The 21,570-nt window shown below is 38.3% G+C and overlaps 2 long non-coding RNA genes across 3 annotated transcripts in view; one reads left to right on the top strand and one right to left on the bottom strand.

Moving 5' to 3' along the window:
* LOC135105556 (uncharacterized) overlaps positions 1-11,641 on the top strand; it is an 18,087-nt gene extending 6,446 nt beyond the window's left edge. Inside the window, exons 2-5 of one of the 2 annotated variants that reach the window (XR_010270905.1) lie at positions 5,419-5,600; positions 9,116-9,353; positions 10,201-10,314; positions 11,501-11,641. This is a non-coding gene — a long non-coding RNA (uncharacterized LOC135105556). The remainder of the gene's footprint in view (positions 1-5,418; positions 5,601-9,115; positions 9,354-10,200; positions 10,315-11,500) is intronic. The other variant, XR_010270906.1, reaches the window with a different exon arrangement.
* LOC135105557 (uncharacterized) lies at positions 9,699-21,570 on the bottom strand. The gene is made up of 3 exons (XR_010270907.1): positions 21,355-21,570; positions 18,914-20,633; positions 9,699-17,622 (listed from the first exon to the last, which is right to left on the bottom strand). It is a non-coding gene; the product is annotated as an uncharacterized LOC135105557 (long non-coding RNA).

The raw sequence follows: 21,570 nt of genomic DNA, 5'->3' as shown, positions 1-21,570 counted from the left end.
CTCCGGAAGTTTATGAAATTTGTCAATATAATTCTACAAATCTGTTCGATACTAGGAAGAAAGATTTTTTTACAGGGATTTTTTTTTCCTTAATTTTCGATGTGTGTAGGTTGACAGGTGATAGATGGCGCGCGAAGACGTAGTAAAAAAAAAAAAAGGAAGGCGGAAGGTCAGATAGTGAGAATTATTGTCTTGTTTTTTTTTTTTTTCACTTGTTGCCTGAAACTGGAATCCAGTTAGGCGGTCGCGTGAAGGTCACGGCGTCATCGATTGTTTCTTTCCTGTTTTTAATCATGAATATGTTGTCTCCACTCTTTCTTCCTCTGTTGTTTCTTCCAGTTGACAATTTTGTATCTACTGCATTTTTTTTTTTATCTCTTTTCTATTCCATTTCTCTCCCTATTATTAATTTTCTTGAGTTTCTATTCCAATAATATTTCATCTGTTGCTTCTTTCGGTTCACAGTTTCATATCTGCTATATTTTTCGTTATATTATCTGAACTTTCTCCTTTCTTTCCCTTATTTTTTTATTTTCGTGGGTCTCTATGGCAACAGTATTGCATCGCACGGACATATTGAGGATAGCCGCACCGTCTGAATGGATTCCTTGTGTTCGTATGTCAACTGTAATTACGTAAGCCCTTAAATTCACCTACCTGAGTACCGGGCATCTCCCGTTAGAGATGTTATGTCTTGCAAAAGATATATATATTTTTTTCTATTTTCCCTAACGGCAAGGAATGCTGTGAAGTTTTGAAAAGGGACACGAACAGTTAATAATAGATTCCTGTGTATATCCACCAGCATAGTGACGACTTTTTTTAAGCACAACTATACAAAGGAGCTTTATTAAAGTGCCTGAACACTGGAGACAAAATGCAAAGAAGTATTCTAGTAATCACTACAATGCACAAAGCGGTACTGACAGATATATATAAACTTCAAATGAATAGCTCAAGAAACAAAAGGACTGCACTCTGAAACACATCGGCGTCTTAAGCTCGACTACTTACAACAGGTTCTAATGGAAGTTTCAAGGATATTTGCATGATTTTGGTGATAATTTAATAAGTATTCTGCATTATGAATAAAAAAAAAAATAAGGACCTAACTGATCACCTCTGTAGCCTCTGAAAATAGTCCTAACGAGAGAGCAAAGCGTTTTAAAATTTACTAGCATCAAGAGGTCTCGTTGTTAAAGCTATCCTCTCACCTCCGAATAGACTCACATCTCTGCATTTCCCAAGCTACGTGTTGCTGTACCTCTGCGCTCGACACCCCAGCCTTGGCCTCTGAACCTACAGTGGAGGATAACTACTACTCAGTCAGGGACGCAAGGGGAACTGTGATATCTGGAATATCACACTGTACAATGCAGACATTTATGTAAAACTTGGTCTGTATTAATATGTTTCGGCCGTCTTACCTCGACAACTTTTAGCAGGCTGTAGTGGAAGTTATTGAGGGTTTTCAATGTTGTTTTCAAGTTTTTAGTGATGATTTAACAAGAGTTCTACTTAAGCAATATAAGAACTTTTGTGAAAGCTTGATTAAACCTTATTAATCATATCTAGTCGTGACGAAAGTCCCGAGTGTTTGATAATATAATGTCTGGCTCTTATAAGTTTTCGTTCAGCAAGAGCGAATCCGGAATGTATCATCAAACTAAATACTTAAAAAGAATAGATAAATAAAGTGGCAGCAAGTCCAGGTTCTCCTTTTGTCCTTGGTGTCTAAGGTCTAGGCGAGGATCGTGCTTCCATGAATACTTGTTGCTGAAATAGGAAAAAAAAACATTGTAGTCTTGGAAAAATGCTAGTTCCGTTTATTTTGATTTGATTTTTTTTTTTTTACATCTTCAAAGTCCTTAATATGAGAACGGCTATATAATAATAATAATAATAATAATAATAATAATAATAATAATAATAATAATAATGATAAAATCCAAGAAATATTATTTTATTGTTAGAGACGTTACAAAGGTGATAATTTGCTTCCTCTTCATTCGGACGTGCGAGTTTATTTTACCCAAACCATTGCCGGTATGCTGCGTGTCACGTGACCGATGGTTGATGACTCAGAACTTCGTGCAGGACTAGGAAGGGCGCTCCTCCAATTGAGAAACACATACTAACTGACAAGGAGCATCGCATCGACTTAAAGATAACAGAAAAAAGATACACAGCTGAAGTGATTGATGAAGATTACTGGTTTAACGATTATGATTTTAATATGAACTCATCACATAAATGACACTGAGGTGAAATATGACTGCGTAATAATGAGTCATAATAGTTCAGCTGAAGAAAAAAAAATGCAGTTACCCAGCTTGATCAGAGTCTTTTTAGCTGTCTTACCGTCACTCAGCATCGTGGGTAATTAAAAAGAATAAAAGAGGAAAAGAAAACAATAAAAAACGGAGATAGAAAAAAAAAAATATATATATATATATATATATGAGGAAAAAAAAGTGGGGATTATATTGTACGTATTCGTGTATATTTGTGGTTTAGGACTGAGGAGAAATCAAAGTGTTGGCGAGTGATGAGTTGGACTTGACATGAATTGCTGACACCACTCACAGTTATCGAGACGCATATTCTCCATCCGAGCACCGTTGGAAATGCCATGCCTCTGAAAACACTGCACAGCTTCGCCCAGCCATCACAGCGCGAAGCCTCCACTCAGAGCCACCAGCAGGAGCCAAGCAGAGCACGACGTCACGATCCTGTCTGTTTTTTGACCGAACAAATGTTTACTTTTATCTATATTATGACACACACATTATTTTTTCTCTGGTCACCTTTACTTAAGTCCTGTAGTATTTCACTGATTTACTTTTACTTCACTTTTGCTGTAAACGTATCCTTCTGAGTTGTCTTTACTTAAATTATGCGTTAGTTTTCTTATATACAATAGCATTTCACGCTCATTTTATGGGATTTCAACTAGGGCGTTTATTTTGCTTGAATTTGTAATGAAGGTTGCAGTGCTTTCATTACATGCGTTATTAATCACCACTATGTAAGATGTCACTCATTTGGTTTTGCGGACAGTGAATGCTACCATAATGAACCTTGAGAAACAAATATATGTAGGGTGCTTCCTTGGTCGATTTGATTTCGTAGAGGATGAAAAAATGCGAGGAAAACTATAGAACTAAAGTTAATGTGACATTCAGGTTCTGTACACGAAAGTAAATGTGTGTGTGTGTGTGTGTGTGTGTGTGTGTGTGTGTGTGTGTGTGTGTGTGTGTGTGTGTGTGTCCACATTCAAGTCGGTAGATGTGAATTTACTTGTCATTAATTATAGATGGAATGCTTACCTACACACACACACACACACACACACACACACACACACACACACACACACACACACATAACGTGATCCTTAAGACCTTGGATGAATTACAGACACAAAAATAAAACTAAAAATTAATACATAAAAGAATAGACTTAAATAAATGAAGTGAACAAACTGAAAGTGAATAAACTGAAATCAAGTAAAGAAAAAAAGCAGGTCTGTTGGTGTACGATGAACACTTCCAGCCTGATTGTCTTGGCAATGTAATAACAACGCTCGTTCAAGTGAAGTGGCATGAAGTGAAGTAAGTACCGTTGTTTCTTCTTTTACTACCTTGAGTCTCACCACCGCCTTTTCCTTGCCTGCCTTGTATCCCTCCCTTCCCACTTCTTGCTGCGGGACCCCAGGCATTCATTTTTTTGGTCCCACCATTACGTCGTTGTTAAAAGTATTGGGTGTACACAAGAGTTGTTCGGGTCTGCTCGCAAAAAGGGAAAAAGTGAAAAGAGAAAAGTAGGAAAAGTTTGCTGAGCAGGTTCTTTTTCAATATTTAGGTGCGTCTTATCAAAGAAGTTTAAGTATATTTTAATTGTGTTTCGCAAATGGGTAGTGAATAAATGAATGACGAATGTGTAGGTGAACACACTAGTTGTCTTCAAAATGGTGATGTAGGTTCAGTTTTGAGACGATAAATCAAAACAAACTCTGAATAAAACAGTACAATAAAACCATTTCTTCATACTCTTAGTCCATTAAAATAAATAAATAAATAAATAAATAAATGCTAATTAATTTCCTTTTTCCTGTATACAGGCATCTATAATTTTTCAAAATTACAACTTGGAATGCATTATACACTTTCAATGGAATCTAACAATAACACTATTTGTTCATACTCTCATTTGGTAAAAAATAAAAAAATAAAAATAAAAAGATAAATAACAATAACAATAATAAACAAATAGAAAAGAAAAAAAAAAAAAAAAACATATCTTGTACCATCGAAATTAACTGGGATGAAATTGAGGTTAGCGAAAAGGTGAAAGGTGTGAAGGGTTTCTGGCTTGTATGTCTGTGACGTCAGTTTCCCCTCTCTCCCTATTGTACGGCTGGCAACGGCAGAGTCCGCGGGTCGCCTGCTGAGACGTCCCGCGCTCTACTACGACATCCGACAGGTTATAGTGGGAATTATTGCCATTTTCGGTGTTATCTTTATGACACGTGATAATTCAGTGACTACTCTACATCAGTGAACAAAAAAAAAAAAAAAAAAAAAAGACCCGTGAGAAGCTGAGTATTATCACTGTAGACTTTGAAAGCAGCGAGACCAAAGGGTTTCAGAATACGGGCTCTCTGTTCAAATCTACGGAGTGCACACAGTCTCTACCAAGAAGCTTTGTTGGACGCCCACTTCCAGCCAGCTCAGCGGTGCAGCCTTTACCGCGTTAAATTATACCTCAAACACCTGCATTATATAATCAATGAGAACAATCAAGTTTTTCTTAGCTCCAATATTACTCCTTTTCCTCCCTATATGTATTTTTACTTACCAACAACTGCGTCACATAATCAATAGGAAAGGTCTAACTTTTTCGTCTCTCTCTCTCTCTCTCTCTCTCTCTCTCTCTCTCTCTCTCTCTCTCTCTCTCTCTCTCTCTCTCTCACTACAACCCTTTCTCTCTCTCTCTCTCTCTCTCTCTCTCTCTCTCTCTCTCTCTCTCTCTCTCTCTCTCTCTCACTACAACCCTTTCTCTCTCTCTCTCTCTCTCTCTCTCTCTCTCCTCTCTCTCTCTCTCTCTCTCTCTCTCTCTCTCTCTCTCTCTCTCTCTCTCTCTCTCACTCTCTCTCTCTCTCTCTCTCTCTCTCTCTCTCTCTCTCTCTCTCTCTCTCTCTCTCTCTCTCTCTCTCTCTCTCTCTCTCTCTCTCTCTCTCTCTCTCTCTCTCTCTCTCTCTCTCTCTCTCTCTCTCTCTCTCTCTCTCTCTCTCTCTCTCTCTCTCTCTCTCTCTCTCTCTCTCTCTCTCTTCCAAAGTAAATGAGTTATATGAACAATTGTAACAATGAGTTGATTTTGTCCTCATCCTACTTCTTTTTCTTCCTATTCCAACAGGTTCCTTGAAGGTCCCTGGCGGATACTTGCCCTTGGTGGCGAACGATGATCCCTGGAAAGTGTGTGGTGGCGTTGCTGAACAGACTTGGGACTCACAAGGCTATAGGGTTAGATAATCACTTGCCAGCCTGCTTTCCTCCACTCACAGTATGCAAGGAACACTCACCTCTATAAGGTTCTAAGTAAGTGAGACAATTTTCTACACACAGTTCTTTAGGGCTGATTAACAATATTGGTTTTAGTATACTAGTGCATAAATTAATTTTAAGTGGCAACAAATCTTTACGTCTTAACTAGGCTGTTTTATTTAATGATATTTCACCACATTAACTATACTATTGGAGGAAAACTAACTATACTACGAAAGAATGGAAAGAGGGGTTGTTTTTTGTTTGCTAGGAAAAGTAAATGTAAATGTTTGTTGGTGTGGTAATGTGGTTTACGTAATAGTGTAGGTATGGAGTCGCGGAGCTGTGAAGACAAAGAGAAGGTACTGAACAAAAGCTGAGTCAATAAGAGTGGTTTAAATAATGATAATGACAGAAACGGTAGCCAGTTGTTTGTTAGGGAAAAATATATATAAATGCTTGCTGGTGTAGAAATATGACGGTATGGACAATGTGTGGGGGGGGGGTGAGAAGACAACGAAAAGGTGCCGAACGAAAGCTGCCTGAACAGTCATTTCTCACTTAGCGTGTCCGGTTGGCTTCTACCCGCGCAGTAATGAGCAGGAAAGGAAGAGAGTGAGGGAAGATGTGAAAGGAGAACACAAGGAAGACTAGATGAAGATGCAATAGTGTTAAGCGACTTTCATATTACCATTCTCCTTGTTTCCCATCCTCCTCCTTCCCCTTTACTTTTCCATATATTCTTTTCTGTTACCCTTTTCCTTTTCTCATGCATTCTTACCCACTATTCCTTTTTTTTTCTCACCTTTTATCACTGTTATCCTCTATTCCTTCCCTCATCATTCCCTTCATCATTATTATTCACTACTCCTTCCCTTCTTCACTGTTTTCCTCTACTTCTTTTCCTTCATCAGTATTATCCTCTAATTCTTTCCCTTTATCATTGTTATCCTCTACTCCTTCATCACTATCATCTACTCTCCTTCACCACTATTATTATATGCTTCTCTTCACCACTACTATCCTCTACTCCTTCCGTTTTTCATTATCATCCTCTATTCCTTCCCTTCATAATAATTATCATCTACTCCTTCCCTTTTTTCATTATCATCCTCTGCTCCTTCCCTTCTTCACTATTACCTTCCACTCCTTCCTTTCACCACTATTATCTTTTTTTTTTTATCACTGTTATCCTATACTTCTTCCCTACGTCACTATTATCCTCTATTCCATCACTTCATCACTATTACCCTCTACTCCTGGCTCCCCTTCTTCCCTATACTTGTCTCCTTTGCATGTTACTTGTACCGAATGGAGTCAGCCGCCCACGTACCGCAAAAGGCAGGTAACTTTTTCTACCCCTACATACTGTTGTACTGGAAAGAGCAAAGGGCTTGAGGATACATCTTTTTCCACCCTACGCCTTGCGGTCAGCCAAGGCCATCATTAGAAGATCCGTTATTTTGGCGTGAATTAACCTTTAAACTTAATTATATGTATACTTGATTTCTTGGTACGAGATTATTGATAAAAAAGTAGCTTAATCTTTTACAATTACTGCTCCTCGCCGATCTGTATAATATTTTGGCACATTACTGTATACATAGCGTACTTACCATTTGTGAAGGTTTTAGTGAACGCTTTCCTTTACGAAGCCAACAATAATTCAATAAAAAGTGAAGATATCCTCCAGAATCTAAGCCTAGTATTCTGAAACGCTTCGGTCTCTCATTACGGCCATTTTCGAAGGCCGCAGAGGTGATTAGTCAGGTTCTCAAGAGTGTTTCTTCTCTTAATAAGATAGAAATCATTTGAACGGTAAAAACATTCTTAAAAATCCGTCCAATTTCAACTAGAGCCTTTTGAGAGTAGTCGATATGAGGCGCAGAAGCGTTTCAGAATATGGTCCCAAGTCCATAACCAGTGTATTCACCACCGCTCTCTTGACAAACTGAGCCTCGTAAACTGGAGTGCAGTATGTAATAGTGGAGTATATTGACGTCTATGAAGCTAAGGATTTCGCCTATCTCGATAAAAACGTCATAAATGTGACCTAGCCTAGAGGGTTCGCGGTGTGTGTGCGTGTGTTGCCAGAGATAGTTGGCTGAGCCGTCATCCAGAAAGACCCCAGGCCTCGTCGCAGGGTCGGCGGGGGTGGGTTATTTTTATGGTCTTGCACAGCTGCGTTCACTTACATTAATTGTAGCCACTAACATGCCAACCAGGAGCCATTATCGTAATAAGAGATTTAAATAGCTTTCCCCTGATGTTATTATGAAGTGTCTTAGGGTCAACTCATCTAGTGAACCTGTCGCCCTTTACCTGCAGTGCAATCCCCAAGGAACTATCACTAAAATGTTCTACCGGACAAGGTTTTCCAGAATTGTTGTTTGATGATAGGGGTCGTAAGTTTCCTCTTAATTTTGTAACAACCCCTTGAACAATTGTCTAAAGTAGTAATATCATATTATAAAAAAAAAAAATCATAATAATAATAATAATAATAATAAATAAATAAATAAATAAATAAATAAATAAATATATATATATATATATATATATATATATATATATATATATATATATATATATATATATATATATATATATATATATATATATATATATATATATATATATATTAGGTTTGTAACAACCCCTCGAACACTTGCCCGGAGTAGTAAGGTCATATGCCAAAAGCTTCCCACAAAACAGCAGTATCTAGCAACTACCTCCACTCACCGCATTCCTGGCTTTATTTGGTCTTTACGGAAGAATTACAGTCCACTAGTCCAAGTTACTTTCTGTTTGATATGGAATCCGCTGAACTTATGTCAATATTTGTGGCATCGGTACCCAGCCACACTCGTGGCAGAGACAATGCCCTGCAAGGTACAAAAAGAGGCAACAAAGTGAATAAGAGAATAAGAGAATTGCCATGATTACTTGTAAGAGTCTTCCACTGTGCTTCCACTTCTACCTGTAGTTCATGCAAAGTACAGTAGCATAAGCAAACAGCCTAAGAAAGATCTAAACTTTTGTTGGTTATCTATAGTAATCCTTTAAAAGCTGCATAAATACCTCTAATTTAATCAAACAATGAACAAATTAATTATATAGAATGTTCCTTGTGTCGACAGTGAAACGGCGAAGGATTAAAGCCCAAGTCGTAACTAGTCACACGTCTGTGCCAACTACCTAATCATCCTCATGATTAATGTGTAATTCAGTGGTTATTTTGATACTGGGTCTTTTGGTCTCGTTCATAGCACCATAGTACACTTTACCTCTCGCCTTTTCCTCTCCCTCATCCCTTGCTCTCTCTTATCATCATTATTGATAGTTCTGAATTTGAGCTTCAAAGTCAAAATAAACATAATCAAAATATATATTTAGCATTTTTTTTTTATTTTATTTCACATAGAGTAAAACAACAACAACAACAACAACAACAACAACAACAACAACAACAACACACACACACACACACACACACACACACACACACACACACAAGTATGATGATATGCAGGTTAAGCTTGAGAAACTTAAATTCTTGAAAATTTCAGAAAACTGCTTATAAGTTTGAAGTGCAAGTGAGTAAGTTGATTGGTCTACGTGTGTTATTTTGAAATCATCCGACGCTCCACAAACATAACCTCTGCGTCAGGTAATGATCTTGACACTGATATGGCTGCTTGTTTGGACTCGTTACCGCGGTCATTCACTGTCTGGCAACGAGAGCACTAATGTTTGGGAGCAAAATGGACTCAAATAGTCTGGGATTGCAGATTCATCTCATTCTAGGTAAGCTTGTGCCGGCGGGAAGGAGATAGGAAGGCAAAACAGCACTTTTACATATAGAACAGATTGGTTTCGTAATCATTAGCAGCTTTGTATGTAGCTCACTAAATATTGTGTGCGAGTATAATGTAGTAAATTACAAACCAAGTGAACTGAAAATGAGATGATTAGTCTGATTCTATGTTAAGCACCTCATTGTAGTACAAGTTATCACTTGTGTGTGTGTGTGTGTGTGTGTGTGTGTGTGTGTGTGTGTGTATATATATATATATATATATATATATATATATATATATATATATATATATATATATATATATATATATATATATATATATTAACTGACCATAACCTTCCCAAACTACAACGCACGTAGAATCTCTTACGTCTTAATCCCAAACTTTTTATGAAGTAATTCCGCACACGTGACAAAGTTTGACACGTGATTAGCGGTGTGGCGTGGGATTTTTTGTCTGACTGTGGGATTGCATTTTATGACAGCTGCCATCTCTTAAGTGTTGCGGTGGGAATGTATTGCGAGAGTGTTGTGGTGGGAATGATGCCTGGATGTTGCTGCTTTCCGTCTAATTGCGGTGGTGATGCAATAACAATTGTACCGTGTTAGTGACCACTTATTCAGTATTTACCTGAATTAACTGCTCCACACTGTTCGTACAGCTATACCAAAATTTCCTGTATTGGCCAGAAGCTTCCTTCACTACATTTCTGCACATAAAATATTAACAAATATTATGTAGTAGGCAGGCTGTGTAATATCACACCAAACTAACATATTTCATAATCGATACTGTTTCACCGATGGTTCGAGGGTTTGAATTTTTCAACATAGTATGTCCGCCACACTAAGGAAAGGAGTGGCAGAAGGGAGTTGGGCGACGTGGAAGGAGTTTGTGAGCGGCCGCTGCGGGGTATTCCACGTTAGTGATGGCAGGAGTGGTTCAAAGTAAGTAATGTTATCTATAAAGTCCACTGTAGCTTGGTTGGTCAATTGTCTGATATTGGCTGGCGGCCATGTAAGATTTCTTGATAGGTCGCGGTGTAGTGTGTTATGTGGGAAATATTAAACAGAGGTTGTGTAGCGGCAGGAGATGAAGCGATCTGAGTGCGGTGCGGTGTACGATCACGGTGTGGTGATTTGTCTACAGTCACTTGTATTCGCAGGTGTTCTAGAGACAGATCAAGTTATAAACAATTTGATGACGTAAACGAATGCTAAGGTGTCGCTGATTCACCAGCACGTCGGTATTGATTATTATAAGTAATAGTTTTGTGTAGTAGTACTGATTTTAATGGAGCAGTTAGGTGAAATAACTGAAAAGAATAAGGATATAATAAGGAAAACTGAACTTAAAATAAGCGAAACTGCCAGCAAGAACAAGGAAATAAGGTGAGAAACCATCAGGGCTACACGTGTCTTCGTATGAAACATTGCATTTCTATTTCCACGTATTATAATTACTAAGAGTAAATATACGTAAATATAGTTACTAAGAAAAAAAAAAACGTATCAAATTAAGCAGATTAATAAAGGTTTAATCCAGTTAGTGTTGGTATGCGATGACGGGTGAGCTGGAATTGGTAAAAATCTCCAGGTTAAGTGTAATGAATACCCTTATTTGCGTTAGGAGTATATATTGGTGATTGTTTATTCAGTCCCCAAGTTTGTATTAAAGGGCAGAAGATGCTTGGACTACGTTATTGTGCTTAGTTCTACTTACATACAGTGAAAATTATTTTGATACACAATGCGTAATAGATCTATAAGAAGCTATATTTACGTCGTCATTGGGTCAAGGTTTTCATGTAGGGCTTAATTTTTTACTCAAAAGCAAGTGGCAGAAGCGGGATTTGTGACGTGTTAAGAGAGGAAGCTCGCCTGGACGGTAGTTGCGGATGGTGTCAACTAGTTAACTCGCTAGATGAGAGCATTTAAGAGCATTTCAACCACTGCTGAGTGTAATCCAGAGAGACGAGCAAAGATTTAATTTGGGCGAGAAGTAGTGTTGAGGATTCCCGTGGTAGGTGTTGTGACTGTCTCACAGTGCGTTAGCAGTTAAGGGTTTCACTGGCAGGTGTGTGTGTGTGCAATTAATGTTTTGCGGTGCTTATAACTACCATATTTTTTTCAGAGACCCTCGGAAAAGTAACTTTACCTACCCAACTAAATGCGGAAATGTGCGTGGAGGAAGTATGCATACATACGTGGAAATGGGTGTTAAGTGATTCATGACCTCACTTCCGACCGCAGGTATTGGGTACCCATTCCTGTTAGCAACCGTTTCCTCTACCGTTGCTTTGTTTACAAGATTAACGGTTCTTTTCTTTTATTCTAGTTGAAGAGTTATCCTGAGAGTTCTTTGTTCTTACAAGGCTGTTGTGGAGAGAGTGAGTGAGTTCTTACAAGGCTGTTGTGGCTGAGAGAGAGAGAGAGAGAGAGAGAGAGAGAGAGCTACCGTTAGTTCCCGCAGTAATATCGAGCAGAGTTTTTCTCTTGGATGTAATTATGGGAGGTGTGAAGTGGCTGCGAAGTGGTTGATACCCTAAGCTCGCGTAATATAATAAAATTTAACCAATTTAACTATAGCCAATAATTTCTTATCCCAATCTTCGCATATCCTTACAGCTACGTCAAACGTCTTTGTATACAACTAACAATAACACACTAGGAAAATTTTGCTCTAACAAATTTCCTCAAAATGAACGCACCATGGCTGGTAATTTTCCAACCGTATGCTTTGTGGTTTCGTGAATTTGGTAAAATCCCTTTTGGGCAGTACTGCACATGACAACGGGTAGACTACTTGATTCTTTGCATGTTGCTGGTCTATATTTGTTGTATATTGCTTCCTTGTTATTCCATTTCTGGACAACTATTAGAAAAGGAGTATCAAAGAAATTTGAACTGTAAAATGACAACCATTCTTGGAACCTCGATGCTTCGTTGGTAGGGACTGTGCTACAGGGAATGACGCCAAACCAAAATTTGTTAGTTTACTGCTTGCACTCTTCTGTTGGAAAGTATGTTCTATTTTATAGGGATTCTTTTTACAACCACAGTATCTGCTCCTATCCACAGTGGTGTAATCCAACAAGGTTTCACTTTCTCCCTCTCTCCACTTGACAATCAAGGTGTTGCATCTTTGACTTATAGTGCAATTGTATTTTTACATCCTAAATTAACAGTATTTTAGTTTTCTAGCACTTGTGGCCTTTTCCAGGTGGCCTTTTCCAGATACAGATGTATAAAAACAATAGTTTCTACTTGTAATTCTGTGCTTTTCCCACTATACACTGTAAATTAATCTTACAATACCCTGTTATGTGGTACTTCATAATGAGAAATCGATCAGGTAATGAACTTCTCAATAGGGTTGCTGAGGACCCAACTCCAGGCTAGGCTACCCAGCCTGCAGTATCCTTGATGATGGGACTGCTAAATTCATACTCAGTGTTTGTGTCCCTCTCATCACTATCCAGCTCTATCCTACGTACAAGATGCATCTAGTCCACTATAGCCAACTCCTTATTTCGGTTGCAAATTTTGTCATTGCTTTAACATGTAACTGTTGTCATATTGTGATAATACAGAGCTATATGAAAACCAAATTTTTACCTGCCATGCCATGCTACATTGGTGACAGTACTGCTTTGGAGGTACAAGTGCAGGCTCAAGGACATGATCCCATGCATGGGATGTGTGATGAACACCCAGTGCTTCAGGTTGACAGGGGCTAAAGGCAAGAACATCTCTAGCCAGTATACGAAATAAGCAATCATCAAATTATTAATGCAAAAAGAAAATGTATTCTGGAGAATAATTTGCATTTATTTGAAGTATAATTTGCACTTATTTGAAGTATAATTTGCACTTGTTTGAAGTATAATTTGCATTTATTTGAAGTATAATTTGCATTTATTTAATTAATAATTTATATTTATTTGAAGTATAAATAAGTTATAGCAATAGCTTCACAATTTCCCCCATCAGATTTGCATTGTGGATCTTGTAGTTAGAGGAAGCTGTTGAATACTGGAAAACATGAGTTGTGCAGAGGTTTGTTGGTGTTGGTGCAGAGAAGGGTGGTGTGGCAGAGGTTTGTTGCTGATGCAGTGGATATACATAAATTGGTGTTTAGTGTAGTGGATGTGTTTCATAATTAACGTGTTGAAGCTGTTGATGCAGTGAAGTGTGGTGCAGAGGTTTGTTGCTGATGCAGTGGATATATATAAATTGGTGTTTAGTGGATGTTTCATAATTAACATGTTAAAGCTGTTGATTAAAAAGTGAACAACATTCACATGAGTGGTCAACCACACAGTTGCTTAACTTGGCATGCAAATTAATCTTCTAAATGGGCTGATTCTTCTAATAATTCAAGTAAAATTGTTGTATTCATATCAACAACAACACACTGTTGCTTAACTTGGCATACAAATTAATTTTCTAAATGGTCTGATTCTTCTAATAATTCAAGCAAAATTAGTGTTGTATCCAAATTGGTATACTCTTAACTAATTGGTATAATCTTGGATGTACCATGAAAGTTGGGACTGAGGACAAAAAAGGCACTTAATGAGTCTGTAGCATAATAATTACCAACAAATATAAAATAATTGGTATAATCTTGGATGTACCATGAAAGCTGGGACTGAGGACAAAAAAGGCACTTAATGAGTTTGTAGCATAATAATTACCAACAATGACATATGTTATATCTTGTATCTGGACTTTAGTAAAGCATTTGACAAGGTACCCCATCAAAGGCTCCTGAGAAAGGTTAAGGCACATGGGATAGATGGGAAGGTATTAGGCTGGATAGGGTCATGGCTTAGTAACAGGCGACAGAGTTGTAATAAACGGCTCGAAATCTGAGTGGGGTCATGTAATTAGTGGGGTGCCACAGGGATCAGTATTAGGGCTATTGTTATTTCTAATATATATCAATGACTTGGATAGTGGAATTAGTAGTGATGTTAGTAAATTTGCAGATGACAAAGATAGGTAGATTAATTAGGTCAGAATCGGATGCCATCGCCTTGCAGGCAGATTTAGTTAGAATGAATGAATGGACGGATAGATGGCAAATGCAATTTGATATCAATAAATGCAAAGTACTTAGCGTAGGTAGAGGAAACCCACACAATAGGTACACATTAAACAACCAAACTCTGGTAAGTACAGGGTACGAGAAAGATTTAGGAGTTATAGTTAGCTCTGAACTCCGTCTAGGGACAATGCATAGAAGCCAGAAACAGGGCAAATAGGGTACTAGGGTTCATTTTTAGGAGTGTTAAAAGTAGAAGGCCGGAAGTAATGTTAAAGTTATACTTGGCGCTGGTCAGACCTCATCTAGACTATGCTGTGTAGTTCTGGTCCCCACATTACAGGAAAGATATAGAAAGATAGATATAGGAAAGATATATATCAACAGATTGAGTCTGATTATGGTTTTAGGGCATGTCTTAAGATAATCCTATCTCTTTGAAGCACCTTGGGGTTGTCATAATAAATTTTTCTCAACACCTTGTGTTTAACTTAGAGACTATACCTAGTCTAATCATTGAAATGTATCAGTGCTTTTCTGAAATGGCTACATGATACACTTTTGCACTCTACAATGTCTTATCCTGTCTTATTTTTTGGAATGAATCTTTGGAATGAATCATTCATTATCCTTATTTTTTGGAAGGAATCATTATCCTGTCTTGAATTTTTTGCAATCTTAGACAAACTGTCTAAGACATAGACACGTACTGTTAACATGCAGAACATAAACATTAAAGCCAAGAAGGATAATTTTAAAACCAAGAATGGCAAAGCCTGGCCAAGAAATCCTGCATTAGATGGAATGGAATGTTTTCCAGTCCAAGAGTGAAACTGTGGCAAACTGGTGTGGCAATGCCCTGGCCCCATTTCTTGCACTTTTTTTTTTCTCCTGTATCCCTATGCAAGATACTGCTAGAGCAGGGGTGGACAACCTACAGGCCTGCCAATCTGACCAGCATCAACAATGAATGCAATTGGGACCATGAAGCTCCAGCCAAAAATAAACACCAATGCCATCTTCAATCCTAGGTGGAAGCAGAAGTACTTGATCTTGATTAAAAAATGCTTTAGACAGGCCCAGTGCCTCATGCACTTCAAAACTGTGCCTGTCTTCAAAGTGTTACATGTACCAGCATTGAGAGACCTCAAACTTTGCACTGATGTCTGCTGATGAGAGGAGTAACATCAGGTCATGTGCAAGTGGCTTGTGGGTATGTGAATTTACCTATCCACAGGTATTTTTCTCTACAATGCAGTTCTTGCTAGTTTCCTGATGATGATCCTGCTGTCCTCATCTGGTACTACTATCATTCTCCACTCCTGTTAATTCTCCAGTACCATTCTGCAGTTACAATGTGCCATGTGAAATGATTAATAAATGGAGTCTGTGGGCAGATTTTTACAATCAAAAGGGCTACAAACAATCCTTTAAAATCTACGTAGTTTTGTTTTCTCTAGGACTTCCTAATTTTTTTTGACAGCTGTATCTTATTTCATGCACTCAACAGGTCTATTCACAGTGAGGGTTATAGTTAATTAGTGGTGAAAGAATTTTAATTTTCTAAGAGCATAGGTATGCCCTAACAATTTAGAATGTTTTTAGCAATGATAATTAAATATTTATTGGAGTGAATATGACTAACATGATATCAAAGTTATGTATGTGCACAAGTATAATTTGTAGTACTTATTTAAGCATAATGAAATTCTTTACATCATATGATATAATCATGAGTATTTTCATTTGATATAACCATGAGTATTTTTGTGTGTTTAATGGCAAGTAAAGATGAGCAGTAAAACTATGGATGAGTTTTATGTGAGCTGAGCTTAAGTAAAAACTTCAATAATGTTCACCAATTTTTTAAAGAGCAGGTGTTCTTAAGAATTTGAAAAACAACGAACAATTGTAGTTAAAGGGGAATGGTTATGGGAACAATAAATTCTTATGGTATCACAAGACTGGAAGTTGAAAGGAAGCTACTGGCTCAAAAACCATGGTTAAGACATCATATTTTTCTAATTCAAAACTATTACAATACATACTAAAAAGATTTTTTTTTATCAATTGTGCAATTCCATTACTTAACTGATCACTATACTATTCCTTCAAATTAATAATAATGATGTGTAACTGAAATAACTTTGAGCTCCTCATGAAAAATAAATTTAAAAAATGCATATCAACTGGATAGGTGAGGATAATTATACACTAGCTTCATAACAAGCCAGTGTATAACAGAGGAAGGCAAGGGGAGATGAGTACATTTATCTGCCCAACTGAGAGACTTGTCACCCACTGAGAAGACACTGGCAAGGATGTGAAGGTATACAATGATGCACTACTAAGCAGGTATGTAATCATACCCCACTTATCCAAGTAGTGGCAGAGACTGGATACACACAAAATTAGACGCAGGATATTGGCTGGTGCAGGTACATCATCACTGGTCCAGCAATCACTTAACCAGTTCCATCACTAAATTGACACTAATTTCAGCTAACATAATTTAAAATTTCACAAGTTGCTACACCAAGATGTTGCCTTTGTTTGGTGGCATCACTTGCCTCACAAACAAGCAAACTATTACAATTTGTTTTGCTCTAATTATAATAACCTGCTCACTTTTAGCCCTGGTCATGAATAAAGGAAGTGCTTCTTGTGTAAAGTGCAAATACTATACACTGCCCATAAAGGATGTGGTTCAGCTTTTGAAAAAAAATAAATAAAAATAAAAATAACCAACTTGTACCGACTTGCAAGGTATTCTAAAGGTAGAATGAGGTGGTTACCTGTTGGGTTAAGTGCCTTCTAACTTTTCAACCTATAATCTGGCAATCCCCTAATCCAGCATTCTACAACTTCAATGATAACAGATTAGTGATGATGTATATGTAACTAAAAACATACTTGACCAACTCTGATATGTACTTAATTAATACAATTTTACTTAAAAACACAATCCTGGCTGTATGTGATGCAAACTTAACATATAATGGTTTGATATGCACAGCAGGAATAAAACAAAGCACCTCCTTAATATATGAATGAGTGGCACCAAATGTCATATATGGCACTTGAAGCCCAAGGGAATCTGCCTTCTGCACAGTGCCTGTTGCCAGTGGAAGCTACATCTCTCTATTTGTTAATTAAGCTGAGGTGTGTCCACCCTAAGGTGGTGCTGAGATTGACATCAGGAGGTGCTGGAAAAAACAGCATATATTGTAATACAATGTCAGTATTCCTCAATAGTAATATAAAAATAATGAAGGGATACTTTTTGCCAAGTCTATGTTTTTATTTGATAAACTTTAGACCTCATTTGCAACTGTGTTAATGTAACTTTAGAATTTGGAATTGAATTCTGCGAATTCAATTCCAAAGTGGGAATACCAAAAGTGGAAGAGAGTTACTTATAATGGTATATGCTAGGCAACTAAGTCTAAGGCCATACAGCTGATGTCTCATCTAAACCCTGACCCTAATTTAATGTGAATTAAATGAGACTGGTGCATTCAAGTGAATGTAAAAATACTAACAAAACGTTATAAAAACATTCTTGGCACAAAAAATTGGCTGTGTTCATGACCTGTACCATATACATTCCTACTTTATAACTATGGAGAAGGATTTTTGCTCTGCAGACATGATTTTATTCTAGCAGCAATGTCACAACAAGCTAATCATTATTATTTCACACACTTGACCACAGGTGAATATAATTTAAGTATTTTTTCATATAAAATTGATCACTGAGTGTTCATGGACTACACTAAATCAAATGACCCACAGGTCTGCAGTTGGATTGCACTGCTCTAGACCATGTTTTTTTTCCCACTCTAAATAAATATATACAAACAGAATGATCACTTTTGGGGGGATGGAAAATTATTTTACCAACTTGACTCATCACAACACAATATACGGTATTTCTATAATCAGTACCCGTACTTCTGGCTTATTCAGAAACATAGGTTACTGTTGACAGAGGCCTAAAATTACATCAGACAAGTCAAAAAAAGCCAAAATTCAGCCATGGACTTTGTATGTCATCAACATCATCATTCAGATGATTTGTCCAATTTCCTCTTATTGTTATTCAATAGCAATAAGAGAAAATGGGAAAAACTGCATGGATTACCATGGTAACAAAAGGGAAAACATATGTGCACTTGACATTACTTAAAAAAAAAAAAAAAGTTTTTGGAGGTGGCGGATGAACTCACCACATCAAGTAAGCTTATTGTGGCCAAATGGAATATATTTAAGCCACATATTCAAGAAAATGCAAATTCTTAGGCCTAATGCTTAGAGAGAGAGAGAGAGAGAGAGAGAGAGAGAGAGAGAGAGAGAGAGAGAGAGAGAGAGAGAGAGAGAGAGAGAGAGAGAGAGAGAGAGAGAGAGAGAGAGAGAGAGAGAGAGAGAGAGAGAGAGAGAGAGGTTTTTGGCCTAAAAAAAGGCCAATCTGGCAACCCTGAACTGTCAGTGACCCACCATGAGCTGGAGAAGGTACTGTTTCTGCTCCCCATCCTTGGTCAGTGAGGCATTGAAGGTCTGGATAATTAAAAGTTCTTTCTGCTGCATCATTCGCCACCTTCAAAGAACCTGCAGACTTCACCTCCAGGAACGAAGTGCTTGTCTCCCACATTCTGGGATATTCCTTCAAGAAAGATGATTTTGCCCTCTTCTTCCCCTGCTCAGCAGTGATGCTAAACATCTTCAGCATCCTCTTGGTCACAAACTCCTCCAGCTCAACTCTGATCTCTGGGACTCCTTGCAAGCATTGGGGAGGCACCTTGGCTTCTTTTTCCACTCAAAGTTAGTCACTGTCTTGTGCTTCGTCACCATGTCCACGTCCTTATCAAAGAATGGCAGTCCAACCAGGTGCTCCACCAAATACCAGAGATGATGTGCAAAGGTGGTGCTGGCAACACCTGTGACCTCTTTGTCTGGGTACACATGAAAGGTTTGGAGGAACTCCTAGTCATTGAAGGGGACCTGTACTCCATGTGGAGCCTCGTTCCATAACCAGATGTAGATCAAAGTGTTGAAAAGTGAGTGATCTGATGATACGTGACTCCTTGGCAATAAGACAGAACTAGTCTTAGGAAGGAGAAGACTTTCAGGATGTATAATCCTTTCTCCATCCACTGCATGTGATGGGTTGGGCCTGGGGTCTAAAATTTGGCCCACTGGTCACCCACTCCATTCAAGAAGAGGAGGCTCAGGCTGAGGAACTTAATGTTGTCTGCTCACACTTGCAGCTCCTTCACAGCTTGCTGGATGTAGGAAACCATGCCTAAGAACTGCTCTTCTAATCTGTGGTTGCAGAACATCTTGCTGGGGACACCTTGAAGACAGTGGAGAGGACAATCTCCAAGACATGATGAAGACAGGTTGTCCACATGAGTCCTTTCCCAAGTCCCTCTTCAATCAGCACACAGGCTCCATGGTGGAGACCCCTGTTGGAGGTGGTCATACCAAAGACCAGACCAGGCCTTGAATATGAGGATGGAGTGACCAACCATCAAGAGCTACTACACCACTGCTCGTGCCTCCTCCTGTCTTCAGCACAACCAGCAATTTATCGAAACTGCCCAGGCCAGTATTGAGAATGGCCACACAGTCCACATCCCCACATACCAAGTGTAGTCTGGGAGAAGCAGATCTTTACGGGTGAAGTTCTCTCAATCTTGAGGGTCCACTTGAACTGGTTCCCACTGCCTAAATGGTGTCAAGCAACTGGGAGTAGGAATGAAGTCTTCATCAACCTGGGACTTGAGGTTAGAGGAGGACGTGGAAGACAGCTGAGTTGCTGCTACCAAGGATAAAGCTGCCTTGGCCTCTGCCTTCATCCTTCTTGCCTTCTCTTGTTCTTCCTGAACTCAATTCCAACTCTCCTTCCCTGCTGTTAAAAGATCAGGGACAAACATGCTGCAGGAAGTGACATCCTTGTGTTGAATTTGGTAAAACACACAATCCTCTTCGACAGTCATCTGTGCCAGGGCATTACTGGCTCTGATGTCAAAGAGGTTGCTGAGGGAGTCCTGGAAAATTCTTAACTGTGTGTCACCCTGCTTTTAGCTCTTCTTGAGGTCCTAGTATTCCCACACTAACTTCTCTAACTTCTGAATGCTGGAATCCAGCTGCTGGGAAGAGATTCTTGCCCTTGTCCAGATGGTGCAGCAGGCTTTGCAGGTCTTCTTGAAGCTTTCTGGGAAAGGCAGGTTCTGCTCAAGTGAAAGAATTGCGGCTTGCGAAGTACAACACCTGGAATCGGAAGCTGGACAATTGAGAAAAACTCGAGGGGACTCCCTAATAACCACCATTTTGGTGCACTTTGTGTACTCAGTTCTGAGAATGCCATCAGTGAAAGAGAGAAACCAAAAATGATGTTTGTGCAACTTTTAAATATGCAAGAGATTGTCAAATTTTGGCACACAGTACAAGCGCATATAGTGGAATAATAATAACCTTGTGGTATGGACTTCCATGAAACTTTTAAGATTAACATGCACTTATGGACTAGACTAATATATATATATATATATATATATATATATATATATATATATATATATATATATATATATATATATATATATATATATATATATATATATTATTATATTTTTTTTCCATTAGTTTTTATATGAGCTGAGCCTATCACTAAAAAGAATCCCCCTAATAATTACTATTATTATGTACGTATTTCAGTTTATTTATATTTACTCTTGGGCAGGGAATGATCTCGTGATTTTGCAGGGTAGGATTTTTTCTTTTCTTTTAACCATTTTCCTATAATCCAAGTACTGAATATAAAATAAACAGGAGCCACAGGCATAAACCCCTCCTAGATCATCTGAGAGAGAGAGAGAGAGAGAGAGAGAGAGAGAGAGTAACGGTTCATACAACATTTCAGCACTGTTTCACACCTGTGCCTTTCACTCTGCCGCGCCTCTTCCTCCCGCGTAGTGTTTCTGGTGATATGCGGTGATATTGTGATCCTTCATGATACATCCAGCTGGCCATCACTCACCCAGCTATGAGACACGCTCATACTCACCTCTTTCCTCGCCATGACCGAGGAACTGTTTCGTATTTACTAGTTGGGAACCCCTACCACCACCGAGTTTCTGCGCATCATTTTA

This window comes from Scylla paramamosain, chromosome 12 (assembly GCF_035594125.1).
Source record: "Scylla paramamosain isolate STU-SP2022 chromosome 12, ASM3559412v1, whole genome shotgun sequence".
NCBI classification, from domain to species: domain Eukaryota; kingdom Metazoa; phylum Arthropoda; class Malacostraca; order Decapoda; family Portunidae; genus Scylla; species Scylla paramamosain.
Note: the sequence above shows the minus strand (reverse complement) of the source record. Positions and strands in the feature narration are given on the sequence as shown.